Raw genomic sequence first — 20,234 nt, forward strand, 5'->3', positions numbered from 1 at the left:
GTCTGAACTTAACCTGTGAGCTCTTATGGTAGGAAGCAATTCAGCATTGTCAGGAATCTGAACTGAATGCCCTATAAATCATTTCCACATATGAGTTTCCATTGTTCAAAACAAATCCATATTCATTCCAATGATTTCCCCTTCATTCTTTTCAAACTCCCAAGCAGAAAAGATTAGATTCAACTTTCCTCTCATAAATTACACAGTTTTAACTCAGTAAATTTGCATAAGCATTGAATACCAACTTCCTACAACTAGTTGAAAAAGACGTAGCATTTATGTATCACATTATCTATTCATAGATTTTCAAATTATAAATTATCTGACTTTTGTAGAATGTAACTATGAGAAAGGTCAGCTTCAAATCCCGCAGCAAAGATAGAGCCAGAAGTGTTGTTTTACTTAATGAGCCTGAGATCCATGAATTAGAGCCCAAAGAAGGACGAGGAGAGTTGAGGAATGGAATAGAATTCCAGAGGAGCCAAATTTAAAACAAAATAACCCTTTGGAGGAGTGTCTCAACATGAAGCCTTGTGTTAAGCACAAGGTCCAAGCCATCTGCTCATGTTCACTCCATACCAAGCCTGATATTTGATATTCTGAATTGATGATCAATTCCTCTGGGACTCTGGGGAGCCTTGCCTGGAGATTGGATGGACTCAGGATGTTTAGTTGCATGTGCCTGGCAGAGTGAAGATGGGTTTATAGTTCCCGTCCTCTTACCTTCCCTTTATTGCACTTCACTCCGTTGCTTCTGCCCATCAGATGTTCTCATTCCTTTCCTCCTCATGCCTTTCATTTCCCCCATCAAATGTAAATTAATGGCCTTATTGTCTTTATTCATTCAATTTCCATCTTCTGAAATAATGTCTCTCCTTGTCTTCTAACCAGACCATACCCATCCTTCTTGGACCTTCCTGAATTTTCTCTCCTTCAGAAGCCTTTTATGATTGTCATTCAGCCTTTTCGCCCCTTTTCCTTTTTCTCTGAATATCTATTGTTCTTATAATCAAAGCACAAAATTTCATGCCTAACTGTTCTGAATTTTTTTTAATGAAGTTTGTTGTATCTGTTCAGTGATACAGCTTATCACTGTATCTCTTCAGCGATAAGCTTTCTTTTTTTTTTTTTTTTTTTTTTTTTTTTTTGCTGTATGCGGGCCTCTCACTGTTGTGGCCTCTCCCGTTGCGGAGCACAGGCTCCGGATGCGCAGGCCCAGCGGCCATGGCTCACGGGCCCAGCCGCTCCGCGGCATATGGGATCCTCCCAGACCGGGGCACGAACCCGTATCCCCTGCATCGGCAGGCGGACTCTCAACCACTGCGCCACCAGGGAGGCCCAGTGATAAGCTTTCTTAAGACAGGGACCATGTCCTATACATTTTTCACTTGTTGAACAGGTTTCAGCTGGGCATAAAGCAGGTACTAAAAACCTATTGACTAATTATATTGCTTTATCTTTTCTTCCTGTCAGGATTGTCCTGTATTATTTGAGGTATTTAGTTCAGCTGCTTTTGGGAAAATTTTACTGTTACAGCATGGGTCTTGCCAAATGCATTAAAATAAAACATGATGCAAGTGAATTGTAGTAATATGGCAAGTGAATTCTAAGTTTTATCCATCATCAATTTCCTAAGTATTCATTTCACTTATGCAAAATCACACCATTTTCTGAAATAATAATAATTATATATATATTTCAAGGTACAGGTGATTTTCATGTCTATTTTAACAATGCACATTAAGATCACTTATGTAATCTAAGTGGAGAAATAGATTTACAAAAAAATGTTGCCTTAAAAGAAGTCTAAAGAAGATAAATCCTTAGTTCTGTAATATATTTAGGTTTTAATGTATATCTGCAATGATTACTAAGTTAATAAATAACTTTTATTATCTGTTTCAATATTTATTTTTATCATCTCCAGCTTTTATTGGTAAGTTCCATGAATTATTGACTTATGCTAAGTGAAGTATTGGTTTGTTGACCATTGACAGGAAAATTAGATTTTTCTAAAATTCGTGATGGAATGAATTTAAGGATGTGAAAAATATGAAATTAATTTAGTCCCTTTAAATAGGAAGACAGATGTTTGGTTACTTGAATGCTCTAAAACATATTTTCAAAGTAACGTGTGTTCATGTAGAAAATTTTAAAAATACAAAAAAAAGTCAATAAGCCTAATCTCTGAGATAATAACTATTAACATTTTAGTGTTCCTAGTTTTTTTAAACTCAACATTTTACCATAGACATAATATATATATATATATATATATATTTTTTTTTTTTTTTTTTGCGGTACGTGGGCCTCTCGCTGTTGTGGCCTCTCCCGTTGAGGAGCACAGGCTCCGGACGCGCAGGCTCAGTGGCCATGGCTCACGGGCCCAGCCGCTCCGCGGCATGTGGGATCTTCCTGGACCAGGGCACGAACCCGTGTCCCCTGCATTGGCAGGCAGACTCTCAACCACTGCGCCACCAGGGAAGCCCGAGGGCGATTAATTTTTTAAAAAATATTTTGAAGCCTTCTGGGTAAATTGTTTAGCACAAGCTAGAGCGTATGCCCCAGTTAGAATTAGAGACACAGTGAATTTTCCCCTTCAAATTTTCAGTGAATTTTAAGTGTTTGAGAAACATGCCAGATAGACAGATTATGTTAACTCAGAAGACATCATAAACACTGATAAGTACAGAGAAAACCTATCTGCTTTGAGCACACTCAGAAATAACAGCAAGAACTTTTATAAAGCACAAAACACAGATGGGGAAGTGTATAAGGAAAAGACATTCACAAACAACAAAGAATTAAGGTTAGTCAATTATATAAAAATTGTGGTATAGTAGACTATCGGTAATTCTTCTTGCTTTTATTATCTTGGAATGATCATGTGTACAGTTTTGAGTAATTAACCCTTATTTTTGGAAATGTGTGCATGTGTTGGAGCTGGTTTAGAAACAAATGACAAATATTAACAACACCAGGAAAATTAGATGTCAGGATCCAAGTACAAATTCATTTAGATTGATTGTATGTCTGCAGCATTTTGCCATTTAAGAGAAACTGCATAAGTGAAAGTGACTCAAAATCCAAACCATGTTGATATTATAAAGTAAGTCTCCAGAATCATATCTGTAGAACACCTCCTTCAACTGTGTGGGACTAATATAGTATAATAAGGCATTTTGCAGAAGTAGGTTTCTAAGATTTTCTTCTGTCCCTGATGCTAGTCATCTCTGGTAGACCCAACTGGTGGATCCATGTTGGTTCCAGAACTAAGGGGAGAAACTTACTCTCTCACTCATCCCATATTTATGAAACAATTTATTCAACAAGTATGACTGAATGAATGAATAAATGAGGAAAATAAACCCTTTAGATTACAGCAGAGTCATGCATGTGAAAGGGAAAGCTATGTGTAACTAGAAATAAAGCTTTGGTTGTGAAGGATACGGATCTCCTCAAGAATTATCCAAAAGTTGTTCTTGAGAAAATTTTAAAGACACCTGGACAAATTAGTAAAAAAACACAATACAGAGAGCAATTGTATAGAGGGAAATGAGTGAGATAATTTGATAAACTTTAATTATATCCCAGCGCAGAGAAAAAGGTCTTTCACAGCCCAGATTACAAGAAGAGTAGAGGAGAGGGTAGAGGCTCATTTCTGCAATCCTACTGCAATCACCCCTCATTTGGATCAAGATTGGCTTGGTTTCTACACAAAGCCCAGCTGTGTCTCCACCCACTGGGGGAAGAGGGGAGTCAAGACAATTATCCTGCTAATCTATCTAAAACAGACAAAATTGCAAAAACAGTTTTCTCATTTCTCCCCGAATTTTCCAGATAAGGGGTCCAGCATGATTAAGTTTCTGGGGGAATCTTTCTCTCCCCTTCATTTTACCTGTAATTCAGGCTGTTTCCTCCATTTCTGCAGCTGAAATGTGCCTACTGCTGAGTACTTTGAATTCTGTACCTTTGCAATTTGGCCATGAAGTCACTGTGGAGATCTGAGAAGTTCCATATCTCAAACACATGCACACACACACTCACAAAATGGAGATCTGTTCCCACAATAATGCTGCTTTGATACACTCCATATTGTAGATGTGCCACATAAAGAGCAGAAGCTTATATAAAATAGCCCAAGTTTTAGGGGAGCCTTAATCTTATTTTTCTAAGTACATTCTCTGTTCTTTGACAGAAAGGACCATGTTGTATATTTCTCATTGTAACTTCCATAACACTTAACATGGTCTAGTCACACAGCTGTTTTTTAATAAAGTATTTTTGACATTGAAATCTCAGTTTAGTGCTTGTTTAATGTGGTGTGAGTCTTTAAGCAGAGTCTTTAACATGTATGAAGCTGAGGTAGGGATGGTTGCATATTGTCTTAGGCTGTTTGGGTTGCTGTAACCAAATATCATGGCCTGGGTGGCTTATAAACAACAGAAATTTATTTCTCATAGTTCTGGAGGCTGGAAGTCCAAGATTAGGTTACCACAGTGGTAGGGTTCTCCTGAGAACCCTCTTCCGGTGGCAGACTGCAGACTTCTCACTGTGTCCTCACATGGTGGAAGGAGTAAGGGAGTTCTCAGGGATCTCTCTTATAAGGGCTCTAATCCCATTCATGAGGGCTCCACCCTCATGACCTCAGCACCTCCCAAAGGCCCCACCTCCTAATGTCTTCACTTTGGGGATTAGGATTTCAACATAGCAATTTTGGAGCAGGGAGGCACAAACACTGATATATAGCACATGTTTTTTAGGGAACGACTTGGCCTATTTTAATCTCTTCATGCTGTGGGGAGGGCAGCAGAGGCAGAGCCAGACTGAGAAATGGCAGCTCCTTGATGGTTGTAATAATTTAGTGACTTTTTCAAATTGCTTTTCTTTGAATGGTCCTTTAACTATTATTTTGAGAAGTAACTGAATAAGATGTGAGAGAAGGATAAAGGAAGAGAACTAGCTATGGCAGTTCTCAGCTTTTCTAAAATAATCCTTAGAAAGTCAGTTTTGGCCTGAAACTTGCATTCCCTTCTTAGCAAAAGAAAAAAACCAAAACACAAAAAACCCTGTGGTTAATCAGATATAGTTTCCTTAGAAGGAAGGCAGGGTTAGCAGGCTGTTACGACGTCTAACCCTGTCTAACCTTCCACCTTCTGAGCTTATTCTTTCCATCTATAACCAGTTTTCTCTGAGAAGAGTCCAGATAAAAACAAATTTCTTCATCTCATTCCTTTCCAGTGACATACAGTGACTTCAGAAATGGGCAGTATGTACATTTGCCCAGCCTGGGAACTGGCTAGAATTTGTGATGTGAAAAGTTTGGATAAAACGTTTTGCTTCAGGACACAGCTGAGCCATGTGCTACAACATAATTGAAATATCCTCGGCTCCATCTAAGTCCCCTCTAACCTTTGGAGATGACTTCTTGGAGGTGTCCAATACAGAGATGAAAAATTGAAGCTGCTTGGATTGTAATTAATTTTTTCCTCTTCCTGAGTTCTGCCTGGGAAAAGACTGACTTATTGAAAATTTGTATTCTAGACACTCTCCACGATGCATGTGGTTGGGGAAGCAGTGGCAGGTATACAGTGTCCTAGGGCTTCTGGAGGTTAACTTCTCAGCAACATGTAGTCAGAAGCCACCAACCGAAAAGCCACAGACAAAGTTGCACTAAGCTTTCTTTATAAGATTTTACATTTTGACCCTTAATCATAATTCTGGTATTGAAATGTATCGGTCTGAATCTGCATTAGCTTCCTCTGGGATTTAGAAGCAATTACATTTAAAAATGGAATTGCGGTCCACATGTAAACTGGAATGATCTTTAAAGCAAATTAAACAAAGGCTCTAATTACAAATCCATTTAATTTACAGACAGAATTAACCTTTGGTTCATTGGTAAATAAATATGCAGAGAAACAATCCACAATTTAATAACATGAACAAAGTATTTCTTATAAGCTTCAGGGCTGATATTTGATCATAGTTTCCATATCACTTCACCTTTTGAATTTTAAAAGGGTTGAGAAGAAATTAGTATGAGGAGAGAAGAGAAGGAGTTCTAAGTTAGATTCTGGTTACTATTCCTTATTTATTATGTCCAGAGATTATTTATATACAAAAGACCTCTTTATGACAAAACATGTTTACAATGGGCCACAAGTCCTGACTTGTAACATTCATTCTGTCTGGCTAAACTGTGAATCTGTTCATATAAAATAGGTTTTCTAGCCAAAGATTTTAGGAGTGTATCAGTCAGAATGTAGCCAGAAACACAGAGTGACCAAAAGTAGTGTTATGCCCTGAATTGTATTCCCCAAATTCATATATTGAGGCTGTAACCCGCAGTACCTCAGAATGTGACTGTATTTAGAGATGGGGCCTTTAAAGAGGTAATTAAGTTAAAATGAGGCTGCGGGACTTCCCTGTGTGGCACAGCGGTTAAGAATCCGCCTGCCAATGCAGGGGACATGGGTTCGAGCCCTGGTCCAAGAAGATCCCACATGCCACGGGGCAACTAAGCCCATGAGCCACAACTGCTGAGCCTGCACTCTAGAGCCCACGAGCCACAACTACTGAGCCCGCATGCCACACTACTGAAACCCACACGTCTAGAGCCCGTGCTCCACAACAAGAGAAGCCACCACAATGAGAAGCCTACACACCACAACGAAGAGTAGCCCCTGCTCGCCGCAACTGAAGAAAGCCTGTGCACAGCAATGAAGACCCAATGCAGCCAAAAAAAAAGAAAAAAAAAAGAGGCAATTATGGTAGGTCCTAACCTAATAAGGTTGATGTTCAAAAAAAAGAGAAAATTCGGACACATAGGAGAGTCCCCAGGGATGTGCACTCACAGAGAAAAGACCATGTGAAGAAGCTGCAAGAGGGCAGCCATCTACAAGCCAAGGAGAGAAGCCTCAGAAGAAACCAATCCTGCTGGCATCTTGATCTTGGACTTCCAGCCTCCAGGACTGTGAGAAAATAAATTCTGTTATTTAAGCCACCCAGTCTATAATATTTTGTTAAAGAAGCCCTAGCAAATTAATAAAAGTATTAAGGGAAATAGAGGTTGTCTATAGAAATTAGAACTCACACAAATGTGAGACAGAGAGAGGAATGAAGAACTGAAGAGGAGAATGAAAGATCAGAAAGTGACTAATCACAGTGGCCCAGAATGTTCTCAAAGTGATGTCTGGGGACACCCTGACATCCCTGAGACCTTTTCAGTGGTCATAAAGACCCTTTAAGGAAGTCTGCAAGGTCAAAGATATCTTAATAACAGTGCTGAGATGTATTTTCCTTTTTCTGTTTCAGTTTCTCATTAGTGTATGATGGGGAATTTCAGAGGTTACATGGCTTGAGGTCATATTGAGATGGAGTGTGTGTATTTTGTGTTTTAAGAAAGTCTCAGTTTTAATTTATAGTATTTGTAGATATAACCCATGTATACTAAAACTCTTCAGGGTCTTCAGTAGTTTTTAAGAGTATAAAAGAATTCTAAGACCAAACAGTTTGGAAACTCAAACATGAAGCTTTGGTGAAAATATGCAAGTTGGAGTTTGTAGGAGAATCCCAAAAGCTGTGTTTCTGGTAACTGGCATGGACTTGTGAAAGGGGAGCTCACGGAGAAGGCTGTGGAAGTTGCTGCCTTCATCGGAACAGCAGTCAAACATTTGGTAGTTGGCTTGCGACCCCCATCAGTGGGCAGGCCAGGAGTCAGGAAGACCACAGGAATCTGGAGCTCTCTGGACTTCTCCACATCTATCTGTCACTGTGTCTGACTGCCATGGCTTGTTGAAAGTAATGGCCCCTGTTTCACTTCTGACTACTAAACTTTTTGCAAATTTTCCTCTTGGTCAACTCTAATCCAGAACATACTTAGTTCCAAGTCATAGATAAGAGAGGAATAAACTAATAGACAAAACATAGTTTAGCACAATCTATTCCTTTTTCAATTTAGCATTACATATACATTTTAAAACCATATTTAGCTTTCAAATAAAAACCATAGAAGAATCTTGCTTCTGTAATATGTGATGAAACTATCCCTTGTACAAACAAAAACATGGTAATCCTGCCTTCAAAAGATAAAAGTCTCATGTACCATCTTATCCATATTTTGGGAATGTTCATTCCTCTTCTAACTGCCTCATTCTTCCCATTTGAGAAACTGTAATTAAATCCTGATATATGGTGCAAGTCATTATCAGTACTTTAAGTTAGATAGTAGGTAAATGGGATAGGAAAATCTTGGTTCCTCTCTATTTGAAAATATTCATATCAAAGCAAGGAAAAATATTTATAACCATTACAGTTCTAGTTTCTGCCACTGGTAACATGGGGGTATTTAAAAGTTCCGTCTTCTACTCCTCATTTCATATTCTCTTTGCCTTAGAAAGAACCTGAGCTGGCCAAGGTTCCCTGTAATGCAATGCATGAATCCCAAAAGATCTCTGACATCAGTAGTCTTGCTTGTATTGGGTTGTTGTGGTCCATGAACTTTTACCACAGAATGTGCGATGCTAAATGGCACTACAGAGAATTTTCTGGGTTCCAGGCACACTCCTCCTTGCTTACATAGTAGTAAGAGAAATACAGTTTCCCCTTAATAGTCAGGGTCAACCACCCCAACCAGTGCAATAACCCCCTTCTTTGCCTGTTATTTCAGTGGAATAAAGAACCCAGGTGTCCAGATAGCAGTCTCAGCTTCCTGTTCAGTGAAACTATAGCTATGTCCTCCGGTGGAAGCAGTCCTCCCTTGGGAACTAATACTCCTAAAGCAGCTTAGCCCAAGAATGTGGAGATAAGGAAGTAAAAATTTTGCTAATGAATCATTAAGTGTAACGGTCAGAGGAATTGCTCGCATATGTATTTCTTGATTCCCAGGTCATGAATTCTGGCTATGGTAGAAAGAGTATCATAGTTTGGGCACTGAATCAGAGCATATATTGGCTCCTAAAAGCAATATCCCCACTCTAAAACCTGGCATGCTAACTGAGTCTTCAGGCCATTCCACTGTTCTATCAATCCAGCTGCTTCATAGTGATGGAGAACATGGTGAGAGCAGTGAACCCCTTGATTAAGAGCCTAATACCACCTTTCATTCACTGTACAATGAGTCCTTTGGTTACAACTAATGTTGTTTGGAATACTATGAGGGTCAATAAAGCATCTACGGAAACTAGTTTTGCCAGAAGTATGGAAGGCACGGCAAATCCACATGAAGAAATGAAGCAAATTGATGCCTCTTCCATGATGGGTCATATTCAGTTAATCAATGTACCTTCAGTTCTTCTTAGCTGCCATATTGAGGGCCCAGTGTTGGTTCCAGCTGATGGCAGATTATGGTCTCAGATTGACCTTGCTGAGTGAAAAATCATGTTGCTGAACCGTTGCGAATCTCCACTCCTGTTGCTATTGCCATTTTGTGCAGGAGCCCATATGGCAATGACAGAAGTGACTGGGGGAAAAGTGACTGACCTACACAATTGGGTCATGTTTTCTATTTGATTGGTAAGAGCCTCTTCTGCTAAAACTCCTTTTTAGTGAGCAGTTACATGAGGCACAAATATCCTCACACTATTTGCCAATTCTGAGAGGTCTGTCCAAATAACTTCCCCTTACCTTGTTGTCATCAATGTCACAATTGTGTTCTTTCCAAATCTCCAGTCACCTAGAGAAATGGTTAGCCACTGATCATGAATGAGCATAGATCCATACCTCTGGAAATCTTTCCTTCCAGGCAAAATGAATATATCCAGTTCTCTGCTCAAAGATCTGCCTGCTAGGATGGTTTCCTTTTACCACTGTCCATCCCTGAATGGGCTACGGTGCTCTAACCAGCCACTTGTAGGTTGTACCAGTATTTATATAAAACCAACTGTAAAGCAGGCTCACATTTTTCATTTATCAGCTACCTGGTCCCTATTTTCACAAGTTTGGTGGTTTAGAAAATACCTAGTTCATGATGGGTAGCTCAGGTGAATAGTTAATTGGTGGTTTATGCTCAAGAATTCAGTTTGTATTAGGGCCCATGAACAAGCTAGGGAGAATAGTTAAATGGAGAATAGTTATATGTAGAAGTGGAAGCAAAGATTAACTGCTTCAAAATACTGAAGACCTATATTGTGATTCGCCTATGATGACCAGCCCCAGGCTTCCTACAGCATCCCTTTAAGCACTGTTGGATCTAGTGGATCATATGGACCAAACAGTAGAGCAACTTGCATGATAAGCTGCATCTGGTGCAGAGCCTTCTCTTCCTCTGGCTCCCACTCAAAACAGCTAATTTTATAGATTACTTAGTAAACTAGTCAGAGCAGCCTGTGCAAATGATGTACATATGTTGACTCCAAAATCTGAAAAGGCTCATGTGTTGTTGTACCTCTTTTTTAGTAACAGGAGGTACAAGATCAGCAACATGCCCATCTTAGAGGGGTTATCTCAACATGCCCCAGACCACTGAACCCCTAGAAATAATAGCAGGAGTTCAGGTCTGTGTTTATTTGCTCCAGGTGAAAAAGAATCACATCGGGAATAGCAGTTGCAATTGGAGCTGACACCTGAATAAGTTTACAATAACCCATTGGTACTCCCTAAGATCCATTTATTTTCTGTACAGTCCAGAGAGGCGAGTTAAATGGGGATTTGGTAGGAATAATCATCCTTCATCCTTCAAGTCCTTGATGGTGACACTAATTTTTGTGATCCTTCTGAGAATGTGGCTTACTCTTTCTGTAGGTAGAGGCTGTTATAGAAGTTTTCACTTGCTCTTTCCTTTAATCTTCCTTAGAGAATCAGTATGGTTATTGTATTAGTCTGTTAGGCATACCATAACATAACACCACAGACTAGGTGACTTAAACAGTAGGAATTTATTTTCTCACAGTTCTGGAGGCTGGATGTCCAAGATCAAGGTGTTGGTTTTGGTTGGTTTCTCCTGAGGGCTCCCTTCTTGACCTGCAGGTGGCCACCTTCTTGCTCTGTCCTCACATGGCCTTTCCTCTGTGTGCATGTCATCCCTGGTGTCTCTCTCTGTGTGTCCGAATCCCCTTTTCTTATAAAGATACCAGTCAGATTGGATTAGGGCCCTCTGTAATGGCTTCATTTTAACTTAATCACCTCTTTAGAGGCTCTGTCTCTAAATACAGTCACATTCTGAGGTACAGGGGGTTAGGGCTTCAATATAGGAATTTGGGGGGGGGACACAGTTCAGTTCATAAGAGTTATTCTGTCAGTTATATTCTGGAACTTAGGGAGGTAGCCACGGGGAATCACTGGGTCCACTTTGGGAGGAATCCAAGCCAGAATTCCCTCCACCTGATTTCTGTAATTCTGCACTCTGACTGGTAGACCACATTTGTGTTTGGGTCCCTGGGAATTCATGTTGGATGTGAGCTACTGAACAGAAATCTCTGAAAAATGTGGGAAGTTACTTTACCCAATGCACAGTATGCTGGAAAATGGTTAATTAGGTAAATGGCTGTTGGTCCCTTTAGGAAAATGTAAAAGGAAGATTTACAGTACACATTTTAAAAGGGTAGCAGGGGATCTTCTTAAAGGGGACCTGGCCTTTTCTTCATCGGTGGACTCTGGCTCTGGGAAGAAACTGAAGTCTGGAAATTGGTTGAGGAGCCATAACTTTATGGAGTGATTGAAGCCACACTTCTCACCAGCACAAGACAAATCAAACTAAACTTCTGTAGTCTGCCCATCTCGTTCAGTCCTAGTGACGGCATGATGAATTCAAAGAACTTGGGGTGGGCCGTGGGGACTTTCTGATGGTTTAGCTTTGCTGCCATTACAATAAAATCCATTTCATACATATTTTTATTCCCCAGGTTTCCATCACTATAAGCTGGCAAAATCTGATAGTTCTTCTGGCATGTGTGGGACCTCTTACTGGGCCATGCTTTGTACTCAGTCCCCTGGGTCCTACTAGGATTTGAGGCTAGTTATAAGTGTAGAAGCAATGAGAGGTCATGAAGGTGGGTCTTGAGGAAGATCATCATTCCCCTGCAAGGACCCCCCATCAGAACATGTCATCAGTCTCTTCAGATAAGGGAAGGCCACTCTCCTTGGAGGGGAGATGAAGAGCCGTTTCTGTTAGAAGGGGGAGTTCAGCAGAATTCAGGTGTTCAAGGTCCTCAGCTTCCTTCAATCTGCCCAATCTTTCAGGACCCCATTATTTCCCCAATCAGCATCTTAACTTTAACACAACCTCTTAAAGCTATGAATTTAATTTACATTGTAATTCAGTCACCTGCAGATTCAGGTTTGGGGTTTAGTTTTCAGAAAATAATCCTGTATATACAGGAGATGAGCATTTCCGTCAGGAACATCATAAATGCTTTTTGCCTCCTTAACCTGCATCATGATCAGGGACTTGTAAGCTCAGAGATGATCATTTTCTTTCTCCGAGCTCCATTGGTAGACAAAGAACTCCATAGTCTTTATTCTCTTTCTTTCCACGATGATGTTTGACGGATGCAGCAATTTGGTCATCCAAAGCCTTGACTTTTATAGGCACTCAATTGCTGGTGACTTCAGGTGACAATTTAAGTGACTTTTGCCACTGGATATCCTGGACTATTATTGTCTCATTTAGTAACAGCAACAAGGTCATTAATGCCTTCATATCTAATCAGAACAGAGGGAAAAAATGTCAGATTCCCCTCCCTATGATCCCATTCTTCTGAAACCGCGTTCAGTACTAAACTGGGGCCATCAGCAGACGCTTAATAAACCAACCACTAAAATACCATGGGGTTTACCACAGAAATTAGAGTTTATATACATGCGGGAGGAGCCAGGAAGTTGGCAATCTGGATGAGAAGAATCAGGATCAGGAAAAGTCACTAATACAAAAGCCAGAAGCTTTAGTGTTAGTTAATGTGTGGGTCAAAACTTGTGGGAAAATCCCCCAAGCGGAAAATCTGCCCAAGTATCTGTTTTAAGCAGAATTGCAAAAATGAATTACACTGAAGGGGAATGTAAAGGGGGAGCTGGTGGAGAGGTCTGTGGAAGCTGCCACCTCTATGGGAAATGCAGTCTAGTATTTGGTGGTTGGCTTGGGTTATTCTTGGCTGACAGCCAGAAGCTGGGAAAAGAGCTTAAAGCTGGAGCCCTTTAGGCACTTTTACCACCTCTGTCACTGTGGCCAGCTTTAACCCAGGAGTTTATGGGAAGGGTATCCTGGGAGATGTCATTCCCAGCCTCAGAGGGAAGTGATAACACCACGTTGACAAAACACAATCTGGCATATAGACAGACAGTGGAATGTGGGTACTCTGTGACATAGTTTTACAAATTAACAAGCAATTTAGTATAATAGATATAGTGTAATATTTCTTCATTTTGCTCCCATTCATCAAGGTTTTCAAGAAGAGCAATATCAATTATAATTTAGACTCCTCACTCCCTTACTTACTACAGGAACCTAGAGATTTTACTCAGTCCTTGAAAAAGAGATATCCATTGTGGTCAGCCCTGTGGCTGCTCTCAGTGGAGGGTCCATTTTTTTCAGAGACAGGCATCTCTCAGTGCAAACTTTGACCATGGGGCAGTCATCTTCCTAGTGGCCATCTTTAGGCATCCCACACATTTTTCCTATGTGAGTAACTGTTTGACTTTGGGGCAGTACTTAGCAGGAGTTCTGCTCTCTCTATATTACAGGGAGCCTATAACTTCTCTTCCCCCAGATTCATTCATGTCAAAAAGCTTCCTTCTCTACCCCTAGAACCTATAGCCTCCAAAATGTCTTCTTAGGGGGAGAAATTCAGCCTCATTCTTCTGAGAGACTTGACCTTCCAAAACAAAGGTCTATATAGAGCTGTCTTCATAGTCTTCTCATTCCTACTGTCAACAACTCCCTTGATTTCCCCAAATTGGAAGGTTACTTTTCTTATCTGTGATTTAAAAAAAAAAAAAAGACATAAGTGAATTTCCCAGTCACTCTGCTTTTTAGCAAATAGTTATAAATATCTTGTCTGTTGACTAAATCAAGAAAGTCACGGTTTCAAATAGATTTCCTAGGATTTTTACATTTATTTTTTGCATACTAACTTCAGAAAAATTTGATTGGCTTTGATAACATTTGGAACACTTAAAGGCTGTAAGAAAAACCTTTAAGTTTGATGTATGGTTTGATCTTTGAGGATGAGTTTTCAAATTAGTATACGTTTTGTAATTTGAAATGAATTTCAAAGATGTTTGATGGTAGATATTATGGAATTAAGTGTTAATGTTGTAAGAGTTCAGTAAACAGAACCACTAGTTTGTGACTTGAAACCATACAGACTCTATTTTGATATAGGACATGCTATGTATGTAATTATGTGTGTGTGTGTATTTACCTTTGTGTTTACTCATATCAGTATAAGGGAAATTACCTGTTATGGAACAGCACTAAATCCACTCCTTATACTCTGGTTCACCACAGAGCCATCTTGTGTTTTGTCATTGTTACCACAAAATACTCTACAGATTTGATTTCACTGTTGGGGAGTTTTGTATCCTTGGGCTCTGAACAAAATGATAAATAAAAGAAAACAATGACAGATGTAGGACACAATATTACCTTCGATATTGACAGTGGCTTAGAGGATGTGGCTCTAGTTCTATTTAACAAAGTGACATTACTAGTAGTGAACCCCAGAAATAGACAGGCTGATGCTAACAGATACGTGCAATGTTGACCGAGGCAGACACACTGCCTTTACCCCCACCATAAGGCAGATATTACTATGCTGTCTTAGGATGAGCTGCTTCCTCAAAAGGAAGAAAGACAGAGCTGGGCTCAGCACACCCAGGTTATTACTCCCAAATTCACCAATAAATTGAATCTTTCCAACTCTCTTAAGGTGGAGTGATTAAGAGTGAAGCAGCTCCCTGACTTCAGACTATACTACAAAGCTACAGTAATAAAGACAGTATGGTACTGGCACAAAAACAGAAATATAGATCAATGGAACAGGATAGAAAGCCAGGAGATAAACCCATGCACATATGGTCACCTTACCTTTGATAAAGGAGGCAAGAATATACAATGGAGAAAAGACAGCCTCTTCAATAAGAGGTGCTAGGGAAACTGGACAACTACATGTAAAAGAATGAAATTAGAACACTGCCTAACACAGTACACAAAAATAAACTCAAAATGGTTTAGAGACCTAAATGTAAGACCAGACACTATAAAACTCTTAGAGGAAAACATGGGAAGAACACTCTGACATAAATCACAGCAGGATCTTTTTTGATCCACCTCCTAGTAATGGAAATAAAAACAAAAATAAACAGATGGGACCTAATGAAACTTAAAAGCTTTTGCACAGCAAAGGAAACCATAAACAAGACGAAAAGACAGCCCTCAGAATGGGAGAAAATATTTGCAAATGAAGCAACTGATAAAGGATTAATCTCCAAAATTTACAAGCAACTCATGCAGCTCAATATTAAAAAAACAAACAACCCAACCCCAAAATGGGCAGAAGATCTAAATAGACATTTCTCCAAAGAAGACATACAGATGGCCAAGAGGCACATGAAAAGCTGCTCAACATCACTAATTATTAGAGAAATGCAAATGAAAACTACAATGAGATATCATCTCACACCAGTTAGAAGGGGCATCATCAAAAAATCTACAAACAACAAATGCTGGAGAGGGTGTGGGGAAAAGGGAACCCTCTTGCACTGTTGGTGGGAATGTAAATTGATACAGCCACTATGGAGAACAGTATGGATGTTCCTTAAAAAACTAAAAATAGAACTACCACATGACCCAGCAATCACACTCCTGGGCATATACGCTGAGAAAACCATAATTCAAAGAGAATCATGTACCACAATGTTCATTGCAGCTCTATTTACAATAGCTAGGACATGGAAGCAACCTAAGTGTCCATCAACAGATGAATGGATAAAGAAGATGTGGCACATATATATAATGGAATATTACTCCGCCATAAAATGAAACAAAATTGACTTACTTGTAGTGAGATGGATGGACCTAGAGTGTGTCATACAGAGTGAAGTAAGTCAGAAAGAGAAAAACAAATACCGTATGCTAATACATATATATGGAATCTAAAAAACAAACAAAAAATGGTCATGAAGAACCTAGGGGCAAGACAGGAATAAAGACGCAGACCAGGGCTTCCCTGGTGGCGCAGTGGTTGAGAGTCCGCCTGACGATGCAGGGGACATGGGTTCGTGCCTCGATCCGGGAAAATCCCACATGCCGCGGAGTGGCTGGGCCCGTGAGCCATGGCCACTGAGCCTGCATATCCGGAGCCTGTGCTCCGCAACGGGAGAGGCCACACCAGTGAGAGGCCCGCATACCGCAAAAAAAAAAAAAAAGACGCAGACCTACTAGAGAATGAACTTTAGGATACGGGAAGGGGGAAGGGTAAGCTGGCACAAACTGAGTGAGGGGCGTGGACATATATACATTACCAAACGTAAAATAGATAGCTAGGGGGAAGCAGCCGCATAGCACAGGGAGATCAGCTCAGTGCTTTGTGACCATCTAGAGGGGTGGGATAGGGAGGGTGGGAGAGAGGGAGTCGCAAGAGGGAAGAGACATGAGGAGATATGTATGTATAAGTGATTCACTTTGTTATAAAGCAGAAACTAACACACCATTGTAAAGCAATTATACTCCAATAAAGATGTTAAAAAAAAAAAAAGAGTGAAGCTAGGCCAGGAACAGTAACTGAACAGTCCTCTTAGCAAAGAAACCTAAGGAAAGGGGAAAATTTTTATCTATTAATACTGTCAGGCTGAGAGGATTATAAAGGTAGCTATGACTCATCAAATTGCTTCAGTCTACACTTTTGCCTGATTCCTTTAGTCCCTGAGACTATTGGCTGCTAACCTGTGATTAAAATTCACTTGGGGCTGGGTGTAGGAGGCATGTGAATTTTGGAAATGGTTCCTAAATCTAAAATATCCCCTTGGACTTCCCTGGTGGCGCAGTGGTTAAGAATCCTCTTGCCAATGCAGGGGGCATGGGTTCAAGCCCTGGTCCAGGAAGATCCCACATGCCACAGAGCAAATAAGCCCATGCACCAGAACTACTGAACCTGTGCGCTAGAGCCTGCGAGCCACAACTACTGCAGCCCGCGGGCCTAGAGCCTGTGCTCCACAACAAGAGAAGCCACCACAATGAGAAGCCTGCGTGTTGAAACAAAGAGTAACCCCCATTCACCACAACTAGAGAAAGCCCTTGTGCAGCAATGAAGACCCAGTGCAGCCATAAATAAATAAAATAATAATAAAATAAAATAAAATATCCCCTCATCCACCTTCTGTTAGAAACCACTGACTTAGATTGCAAATATGCCAGTTTATCCTCCCCCATGGCTTTCATGAATCTTCAATTTCTGTTGGTCATTTGGTTCTGACTCAACGCTTCATAGACCCTGCAGGTTTGCATATGTTCTACTTTTCTGGTCCTGGAGTTTCACCCAGGCCTCGAGCACACTGCTGTCCCTATGACAACCAAGCCTGAGGAGAATGGAAATGAGGCAAGAGCATGCTTATGGGAGAGTAGCTGCCTTCACGGCCAGCACTGATTGGGAGCAGAACAGTTGGCAGCTGTAACACTCCACCTTCAGGTCAGCAGCTTGAGGCCCTGGGCTGTCACCAAACTGAAGAACTTCATCTGGACAGGCTGGAGGAAAGCAAGAAGGAAAGGATGAAATGTCATGGGACATATGGGAAGGACATCTGTTGAGTGAACATTTGAATGTGTAGCAAAGAGTGTCTTGTTCAGGGCTCATGAACTGACTGATGCATTGGGAGGAAAATTGAATTTGATTCTTTTTATGACTTAGACTCTCCAGTTTGCTCCTTTCCCTCTCTTCCATTTGCCCTTTCTTTTTAAAGTAGGCTGCAGTCCACACTGATGTTATCTGTTCCAACCGGAAACCATTTGAGTTTGTTGCCCCAGGTCTAGTGTGAACTTGAGATTTTTTTTTTTTAAAACAATCCAAACTTTTGATCCTCAATCTGCAACCTTTTTTGGCTTCCTTGGGGAATGATCCTTAATTTCCTCATTGCTTAGTTCCTCCCTAAACTTCAATATAATCCTAAATGCTTGGTCAGTGAGGAGTCAAGTCAATTACTAATTAGGATGGCACTATGGCTTCTAAATTCAAAGACTATAGTATGCTCTTATGTTATGGGCTGAACTGTGTGCCCCCCCCATCCCCTTGATCTATATGTTGAAGTCCTAACCCTCGATAACTCAGAATGTGACTCTATTTGGAGACAGGGTCTTTAAAGAGGTGATTAAGTTAAAATGAGGCTGTTAGGGTGGGTCATAATCCAATCTGATTGGTGTATTCATAAGAAGAGGAAATTTGGACACACGTTGGGTGTGCACACACAGAGGAAAGACCGTATGTGATTATGGTGAGAAGGCAGCTGTCTGCAGTCCACAGGGAGAGGCCTCAGAAGAAACCAAGCTTGCTGGCATCTTGATCTTGAACTTTCAGCACCTAGAATGTGAAAAAATAATTTTCTGTTGTTTAAACCACCCGGTCTATGGTAGTTTGTTATGGCAGCCCTAGCAAACTAATGCCAACCATTTAACATAGGAACCTGCTGCTGTGCATGTATCCTAGGGGAAGGGAAAGAGGGAGATTCTACTATCTTTTATACTTTTATCCTCAAAAAGCCTTACGTAACAGTGTCTCCGCTTACACCAAACATCCTGACTTCTTTTTTTAGCACATGTCACTAAGCAGACCGTATTCCAAGTCACACTTCTCCAGAGCCTCTTTTTTTTAAAGACTGATTTATTAAGATGTATAACTACTAACTGAAGACAATCTGGTACTTTCACTGGTCTGCCTGTCACTCAGACCGAGTGGCCTAGATATAGCGCAGACCCGAGGGTCCCCAAAGATAACCTAGGTAAAAAGTAATCTAGGTCACTCTGCCTCATGGTTTCATTTCCTTTTTTCCCTATAGGTTCCTGTGCCCATATTGTGTCCAAAATGAAGTAGAGGGACAAATACAGTCATATGGAAACTGTGGAAGCTGAACTTGTACAGGGTGACATAGGGGAAAGCTGAACAAACATTATAACTTTGATTGACATGAACAGTTATCTGGGCACCTTGGGTAAAAGCACTCCTGTGTGCTGTTTAAGGCACCACAGCAGATTTCTAGTTGAAAATAATGTAATTGTTGATTTCAAAAAGAAAACTGTATTTCCTATTTCAACCTATCATTTCACTTCATCTTCAAACATTCCTCTTCTTAAGATTATTTATTTATTCACTTAGCAAACACTTTGAAAGCCTGGTATGGTTCTTGACATTAAAGATAGAAAAATTTATGAGACCTATGACCTGCCCTCAAGAGATTACAGTCTAGACGGAGGGGACAGACAGATAAACACATAATTGCAGTGACGTGTGTAAGCACACTTCAGCTTACACAGATGAATTTTGTGTAAGCAACAGCAAAAGGAAAACCACATGGCATTCTTTGTAGAGAATGTTGCTGAAGTCCTCAATATGAAAGCCACACTAGATGAAGGCCTAGGAAGACCTTCCTCTGAGGAACCACAGTGAATTCCACTCCCTCTTTCACTTTGATGGAAAGGAAATCCAGAACAAAATTTGTAACACAATTTTAGGAAATTCATAGTGAGGCTTGGTATCTGAGAACTCCTCCACCCTCTTTCACCACCCCCAACGCCCCCCCTCCCTCACCCAGCACACACACACACAGGGTCTAGGAAGAAGCAACTTGGACTAGGTTTTCTTCGTTGTCAGAATCGTGTGAGAGGGCAACGTGTGTGTGAGTAGGGTGGGAGAATGTAAGAGGGGAACACTGGGTGGGGGAAGGGTTCATGGGAGGGAGAGTTAAGGAGCCAGGACCTTGGAAGGTCTGGTTTCTCATGCAGGATGAGAGAATCAGAACGAGAAGGTTGGGTTAAGGGCTTAATTTCTGACTTGAAGGCTCTTCCCCTGCCCCCCACCCAAATACAATCTCTAGAGCTTTGGAACCTTCGAGGGCATCCCTTCTGTAAATAACTGTTTACATTGTTGAGGCTAGTGTGTTTCCTTCAGGGAGAGACAAGGGTGGTGGCATTCATTACGGCAGAGAAGGGGTATCCTCCCAGTTCAGTGATGAGTGGCAGCCTCCTCCTTGGGATTCCCAGGCTGTGGGGAGCATCTTCCCAGAGTCCTTGCACAGCTGAGGAAACAAGATCT

The sequence above is a fragment of the Mesoplodon mirus genome (genome assembly GCF_964341445.2).
Source record: "Mesoplodon mirus genome assembly, chromosome: 11".
Lineage (NCBI taxonomy): Eukaryota > Metazoa > Chordata > Mammalia > Artiodactyla > Ziphiidae > Mesoplodon > Mesoplodon mirus.